Source organism: Patella vulgata, chromosome 5, assembly GCF_932274485.2.
Source record: "Patella vulgata chromosome 5, xgPatVulg1.2, whole genome shotgun sequence".
Classification (NCBI taxonomy): Eukaryota; Metazoa; Mollusca; class Gastropoda; family Patellidae; genus Patella; species Patella vulgata.
In genome coordinates this window covers 68,777,039-68,785,407 of record NC_065883.2, presented here as the reverse complement: position 1 = coordinate 68,785,407, position 8,369 = coordinate 68,777,039, and the positions used below count along the sequence as shown (strand labels likewise).

At 36.7% G+C, this 8,369-nt stretch overlaps 1 long non-coding RNA gene across 1 annotated transcript; it reads left to right on the top strand.

Annotated features, from left to right (window-relative positions):
• The first annotated feature begins 1,258 nt into the window (after nt 1-1,258).
• LOC126821763 (uncharacterized) lies at nt 1,259-8,132 on the top strand. The gene is made up of 2 exons (XR_007680483.2): nt 1,259-1,555; nt 6,949-8,132. It is a non-coding gene; the product is annotated as an uncharacterized LOC126821763 (long non-coding RNA).
• The last annotated feature ends 237 nt before the right edge of the window (nt 8,133-8,369 follow it).

The following is an 8,369-nucleotide window of genomic DNA, read 5'->3' as shown; positions in this document are numbered from 1 at the left end:
TTAAATATCAAAACAAACCGCCACACATTTTATTAAAGTATTAGTTGGTCTTTTGTCCAACTCGTGTAAAAAGGTGGGTTTTTTTCTGATATCGGAGCCAAAATGCTTTCATAATATTTAGAAAATGAATTGGGTTTTAAAGTCTTACTTTTCTGAAACCAACTAGGATAAAGAAGGTCGTCATATGCTATGCAATGTGTCCGTTTAGCGATCTTTCCGCCTACTCCTCGTCGAGAATTCCAACTGTCCAGGGTGTACACTGGTGGACCGCGCTTTTTCGTTCTATACCAACGACTGAATGCGTTCCATCGCAGGCTCCCTAGCTACACCGCTGGCTGACAACTGGAATCCTCGATTGGTCGAACACCAAAAATTGTTATTTATGATGCGCATGCATTACGCATGTTTTCAAACTCTATTTCTAATTAGTAAGTGCAGGGGGACTGCACCACACACCAACAATTACACAAAAACAAATCTACGGACAAGACACAATACGCAGAAATCACAAAACAGACGTACGTATCAGATTAAGTGAATGGATCCGGGGGCTAGCCGTAAGCGTCCATTGCGCTGTACAGTCCCGGGCCTGTAGTGATACAGACTTCACTCAAAATTGAAAGACAAACAATGAGGAATACAACCCAGAGAAAAACATTGTATAATAGTAGTAGGAGTCATGATCTGTTATACGCCACATGAAATATGAATGTAAGCATATTGAAGTAAAAAAAAATACCTATTTCTAAAGTAATCCAGAAGTTCTTTCTTTCTTTCTACTCAGTGAGTGGCGCGACATTAGGGATCAAATTGAAATAACAATCGTCAATACTTATATATTCCAATCTAGTGTACCTAGAATCTCAGTTATATCGTTATTATTCTCATCCTTCTAAAATAAACCCTATATATAAAAGTCATTTTTTAAATATATATATTCGGCAAAATCGGTATGGGGGATATTCCAGGAAAAATAGAGAAATTCGGGCACTCAGACCCGCGTCAACCGAACAGTCGAGTACTCCTATGTTCACAGCACAATATCAAAAATATACTTCCCTACAAATTATACAAACAAAATCAATAACAAATTTCGCTTAAGAGTTTTGTTCATTGGTTAGTTACGGATTAACTTTGTGAGATTTTATCCATGTTAGAAAAATATAATTTAATTAAATCGACATTTACATGGGCTTTATGTTTTGCGTGTTCAGTTAGATATAAAACAATTGTGATTAAAGAAATACAAATCTAGGTTTTCATACGCCACGCGCTACGACTGTCAAATAGAGTCATAATTTACAACCAATGACAGACAGGCCTCGTGATAATGCGCGACAAAAACCGAAAGTCGGATTGATCCATTGTTAATCATGGGCGTTCCATTTCCCTAAAATGGCATGTCAGTCGGAACTAAGAGTTGTTTATAAGGGTGGAAACCTATCCCTGAGTTAACTATCAAAGCTTTAAGTCGTGATACAAACAACTATAGCAATAATATCAACTAGATTTTATAGGATCTAACTATTCTAACTATCACACCATGTCGAACAAGGTAAGTCTTATTACTTTACTAATATTCAGTTCATTCTTGTGGACTTGGTTATATTTTGGAAGTTAGCGGACATTATTAGTTCCTCCCTTCTCCTGGTGTTTCCATAGAATTTTATGAAATATTATTTGTCATGTTTAGTAAAATTGAATTCTTATTTGCAAGTTTGGTTTGGCGGGGTTTTTTTTTTGGTTTTTTTTTTTGTTTTTTAGGGGTTTTTTTGCTAAAAGTTATTTCTGTTGAAACATTCATTATGAATATCGGGAGTCCCGGTGGCTCAGTAAGTAAGGTGCTCGCTCACTTGCCAGGGTATCCGAAGTTTTTCAGTCTAGTTTCCTCTTGTCAGTGGTGCTGGACGGACGAAACCCCGTTTATGCCATCTGATTCCCGTGGTAGCTGGAAATCGAAACAGGAGTTGGTCGCAGCGGCACAGTACATGGCTTCTTCCCGTCTTAATTAGATTATTTCTAAGTTTGGTCATTGGATTTGACTAGAATGAAAAAAAAAATAGGGCTCGCACCGTGGCCATTTACAGGTGTCGCTCTTGGATATTCCTCCATTATTTTAGTTTTAAGACGGGGGATCGTTATTTGCCTTTGACGGTGTTATATTTTCTAGTCAGGGAACCGTTGATCGTTTTGTCAGAAACAGCTTGAGAGTTGTGTGATTTTGTTATGTTTTTCCAGTCAAGAAATACGTGATGTTAGAAGCACATGATGTTTGTATATTAGCTTAAAGTTTAGTGAGCTTAAACTCACTAAACATATAAACAGCTGATTGCTGTTTACCTCAGTGGGTATTTGGGACACGGTATGGCTGAGTTGTCTATCGCGCACACTTCAATAGATGATAACGTTTGTCATTGAGTATAGTGTAGTGGGTATGGCCATGAGTGGGATAACCTGTGTAACGGCGTGAGTTCCACTGGGTTCTCCAGTTTCCATGCTACTTCAGAAGACTCAAACGGTCTAATGTGTGCGCTTTAGGCTATAAGACGTGTTAATGAGTCAAATATAGTGGGTACGACAGAGAGCAGGGTAGCCTGTACAACCTCGTGGGTTTTCGCCGGTTTCTTCTGCCCCGCCCTTCCCCCCCCCCCCACACACACATAAACACTTCTGAAGACCGCAGATCGCAAGCGATATGTTTCCGCCGACATAACATAGTTTGTAATGTTTAGGCGCATGTCTCTCACGTAAACGTACATAATCTAGACTTTGTTTATCATCGTACCAACGGTAGAAATGACTATCGACGCTAGCCTAAAGTTGAATCGCTAATACCTCGGTTCACTTCAGAGTGAAACAATTTAACTGAAATGTTCAGCATATTTTGTTTTCATTATCTATTTTAACTATTATAGCGAGAACTGTCAGCATTTGTCTAATCTTACCTAATTTGCCTTTAATGTATGTTACCAGGTGACACGGAATCGAAACCACTACTCAATTGAAGAGTAAAATGGCACTGCGCATTCCGTTTGACGTTGCAATGACAAATGTGAGCGTGAATCACACAAGGATGATTTTACATGTCGACGCAATAGTTGTGTCACCACTCGACTTTCGAAACAAGTTTCCCCCTGTCTTACTCATTCGGTCAACACTAATCAAATCTTACAACATTGCTACGCGCTTGACTTGTTTTAAAGTGAACACTACGCAATAAACGACAACCAGGAAAAAAATTGTTACAATTTCGATATTAGTTTTTTCAAAAGAGCAGACAAATTCATTCATAAAAGAAGAAGTTATGTATATTTATGACTAATGAAAGGTAGGATGTGGTAAATTTCCGCTTGAAAACGTTAAGTTATGTTATTAGACGATTATTTACTTTAAGGAAGTAAAACCAGTCTAGCAGCCTTGAATTTAACGTCCTACTTTTCTGCATCATTACAGACGGGTATACGCCATACAGTATGCTGTTGGGGACATTTGGCACGGAAAGCAATTGGATTTCAACTGTCAGGGGGTTCTTTAACGTGCACGCCAACGTGTGGAAGGCTATAAAAATAAATACTGATTACCATTCAACTAATTAAGATTAATTGGTGTTAATTACTGTCAGTACCCAGTAGTGAAAGTGGCTGACGATTCAGTTAAGTAGGTCGTTTATAATAGTCTATTACATTACAGCTAGCGTAATTAGAATGGTTCAACTCGCTTACTGGAGGCCGTTGACTCACCTGCATAGCCATAAATATGTCATTTAATTTCTGTAATAAACATTAAAGAACAGGAAATAAACACTTTAAGATGAATACAAAACCAAAAATATCTGGTATGCGTGTTGCTAATCGCATAAGATGAGGTTTAATGGGCTAGTGCACACTCGGGGGATCTTTAACGTGCCAGGTATATTACATATTGTACAAATCATGCTGTATCTGTAATCTTGTAATCTTACGAAACTGTTATATTTCATTTAAATAATAATTGGGTTTTTATTTTTAATAATTGGTTAATAAATGTACGTAAACCCTACGTGTCTAATCGGAATACAGATCGGTAGGAAGTGCGAATCTGATAAATTTCATATTGTTCAATATATTCAAAGTTTTGTTTAACATCACTGTTATGTAATCGTTAACAAACTGGGCTGCCATTTGTATACACGCAACCACGCTTTAACGGACCATCCGAACGACTTGACTGTTTTCTTTAACGGTAAGGACATCTTGATACCTGTATTATTAGTTAGTTAGTTAATTATAGTTTTGTTTTTTATCTGGTCTCAAGAACATTAGGATTAATATTATTAGTTAGTCAATTATAGTTTCGGTTTTTTTTTTGTCTGGCCTCAAGAACATTAGGGTTAATATTTGTCTTCGATAAGGATGAAAAGGGCTTTACATTTAGTCTATGCTATATGATGAAAGATATTGTCTATTTCTGGCTATTATCTATGTCAATACAGGTTTAACCCATTGGAATATGTTAGTAATATTTAGATTAATTACGGGCTTATATCGCTATCATTAAGCTAAGAGTATTCAGTGCAAGTCAACATATAAAACCCACAAACCGCCAGCCAGTGTTACGTATATAGCAACCATATTCTAGTTTAGGTCCACTCCGGTCAAATCGATATAAGTATATTTTGTCTTCTTCAACGACATAATAACGGGAATGGAAATAATAATCCCGCAATAAAATTATTTGGTTAAATGTATTGCATGTGCAACGCAGGCTTATACTTGACATGGCTCCGGGTCAACCGGCCTTCTACCACTGATTTAGACTCTCTCTCTCTCTCTCTCTCTCTCTCCACAGCAAGATTGAAACGTCTGGAATATACAAGACAAAACTCCAGTGTAGTGATAGTATTAATAAATACAGAATAAAGTATTACTACTATAATCTATTACAAGGTGAATGCTATTACGATGATTGTTCGTACAACCCGGGGGTGTCATTTCTACCATATTGTAATTGTATCTTTTAGGAAGAAAAACGTTTGAATGAATGATTAAAGATCTTAATCGGATTTTTTGATCGGATATTTCAATTATTCATGTTTAAGTGGCCCGTGGTGTCTAGAATTATATCAAGGGTCTTAACACAGTAATTTAATACTAGAGATCGGTTTGATGGGGTGGGAGTGGGATAACAACGTGGGTCTAGAATCGTATCACGGTCTTACATCTTTTTCAATGAACATCATATGAGTAGAAGTGGGTTTGGGATGGGGGGGGCGGCGCAATGAGGGTAAATAGTAGAACTGTATGATATTTTTAAAGAAAGGCAATGCGGGTGAAAAGATGGGTAATTTGTTGATTTGCTGTCTCTTGCCCACGCTAACTATATCTCATTCTACTTCTGCCCAAGATTGTGAATGACGCTGTAAGATCAGCGGATAAAAACGTAATGAAAGATAGATTATTTTTTATTGTATAATCTTTATAAATCTCATTTAATGAATTACACATCACGACCATAGTTAATCGTATTAATCAATTCGTAAATTACAGTGGTTATCGACTTACGTATTCCATGTCACGGTTCTGGCTTGACGTCATCAAAGACACATGATTGGTCACTATTGCTTTGAATGCAGGGACGATAACGTTGTAACCTAATCCCATTGTTTTGCGTGTTTAAGATTATTATATTTATTCAACTAAGAAACCGTATATCAGGCTCAAAATAAAGATGTGTTGGATTTTTTTCTCGGAACAAACCATATGTTAGTCTCAAATAACCTTAGACCCTATGTTAGTCTCAAGTCTCAAAATAAGCATATGTTAGTCCCAAATCTCAAAATAACCATATGTTAGTCCCAAGTCTCAAAATAACCATATGTTAGTCCCAAAACTCAAAATAACCGAAGCCTTTTGTTGACGAGTGGCGTTAAACCCCGTTTCATTCAGATGATTTATTCTTAAAAGAATAATTTGCCATTCAATTTTTTTTAAGATGGGATTAAATCGGAACATCTATTTAAAATCCCCATTATAATAAATGGATTATAATTATTAGGAATTATATTTAACATCAGAAACATTAGAATTATAACTTCCATAACTCACGATTCTATAACAAGTATCAAACAAGTTTGCTTAAGCACATGTCTACGCATGCTTTTGGGAACAAGTCCGAATGGCGCTTATTTGAACTGAAGGATTGAGCACACTTAAGCACATGTTTTAGCATGCTTTTGGAAATAGTTGTAAGTGGCCCGTGCTTGATTGCGAACAGGGTAAAGCGGCGCGTATTTAAAGGGTTGCACATGCTTAAGCTCATGTTTACGCATGCTTGATGAAAATCAGATTTACATCTGGGCGTTCGACGAATAGTAAGCATACTGTACTATATATCTTACACGATACCTGTCATAATTGTACGAATTATATCAATTAAGAAAATCTAAAAGTATTCCTAATTTAGCACGTTTTGTACCTTTATACCTTGGGTCGTTCCTTGAAAGCAAGATAATTAAATAACATTATGTTTAAACATGAATCGAAGTGGCCATTCCCTTTAAACAACAATATAAAACAACAACATGAAGCAGCAGCATGTTATATAAGATAAGACACGCTCTTGTAAAACACGCAGTAGTTACAATCAGCTACCGATCCTTTTGTGGTGTAACCAATGTTCTCTTTTATCTGGACTGCCGCCGTGGCTCTGTGAACGTAAAAGATGAATCGGATAAATGTAGCGAGTAAGCGTTATGATCTCAAATATAACAGCGTATTTCTGTCGAAATTTTAAGACCCGTATTATCGGGGGTTTTTTGTCCCCATCGGAAGGACTAGACACTGGTGCTTGTCAGTCATCCGCCCTGCACCACTGAAAAGGGAAGTCCCCTTAGTAATGATAATTTATATATATATATATATTGTATAGACAAACCAAATATTTTAATTTTGTGTTTTTTTGTATTTTCAGATGATGAAGTTTGTATTCCAAGCATTATTGGCTGTCATTGTGATAGTGTGTTTTGTTGAGGGTGCCCCGCGTGCTGTTAATAAGATACACGGTGAATGCAACAAAAGCGACACCATATCCCGAATATGCTACGCCTGTGCTCGGTTATATAACAATATAAATTATTACAATCAATGCTGCCTTGACATCATGCCTTTTCGTTCATTCTGCACGCGCATCTACGTTCAACCAAAACGAGGCAGTTACTATTGAAGAGCTAACGGACTGACCAACGGCTTATGGATCTGATTTTTCGAATTTGGTTTTTCAGCTAAAAACAAGACACCCCTTGGACACCATGAACTTTGAACTGTGCTTTTTAAAGGTTGTGTTAAAACGGGTTTATGAATATATATGTGATATCTATTCATTATTACAGTAACCATGGTGATGCTATAATACCATTCCAACAAAGGACAGATAGATGATAACAACGTTACGTCAGATAACGCAATGGAAGTTCAGACTTCCGTTCATGACGTACATTCCGGAGCGGGTTTTCCGACCAGTAGTCTGCCTTGAGTCTGATTGGGTTTGCATGAATGACGTGGCAATTGGTGATGGTGTTGATTATATTTTAAAAGGGGGCCGTGTTTCGATGTACTTTTGTTTTCGTTTTACTCATACCTATAATAAACTCAATTCATCAGCTCCCTCTGGTGTCAAGCATACGCACTGCCCGTCTGTTAACTTAATGTGTATATTAGAAAGACTTGACAATTATTCTGTGTTAGTGATAGACTAGATCAACCAAAGATGTCTTCTAGATTTTGTTTATGGTTTACTACTGGAAGAAGACAGACTTTATGAAAAAGAAACTGTGGTGAAGGAGGGAGGCGTTTATAAGGGCAGAGCAAAACTAGGGCGTATGTATAAAGGGAGGGAAAGCTCTCTTATTATTGAACTCCTAGCAAGGGACAGCGTTGTGGCTTGTTATTTTGATTTTTAACGTTTTAAAATAGTGCAATTATTTGAAATCCGTGAAATCATTGTTGTTAATATGATGGTGACGATGATGATGATGAAGATGATGATGATGATTCATCATGTTATTATTTCGAGCTGTTATTTATTTGTAAATATAAATGATTAATTTATTCTTTATTTGAGAGATATATTTATTGGAATAAATAGATTAAATACTACTACCTACATTTATTATTACTATTATTAATGGTGGCCATATGATCTAACGTTTGAGCTTTAGATCATAAGGTCTGTCATTGAGTCAAGTAGCGTGGTTTCGATCAGGGGTTAAGTAGCATTTACGCGCTTTGTGTCATGGCAAAAATCACGCTATTTCAATGCGGTTTTCAACATTATAATCCTAACGCTTTATCAGCGTCAAACATATACCGTAGGTCATATATGCTACAAATTGA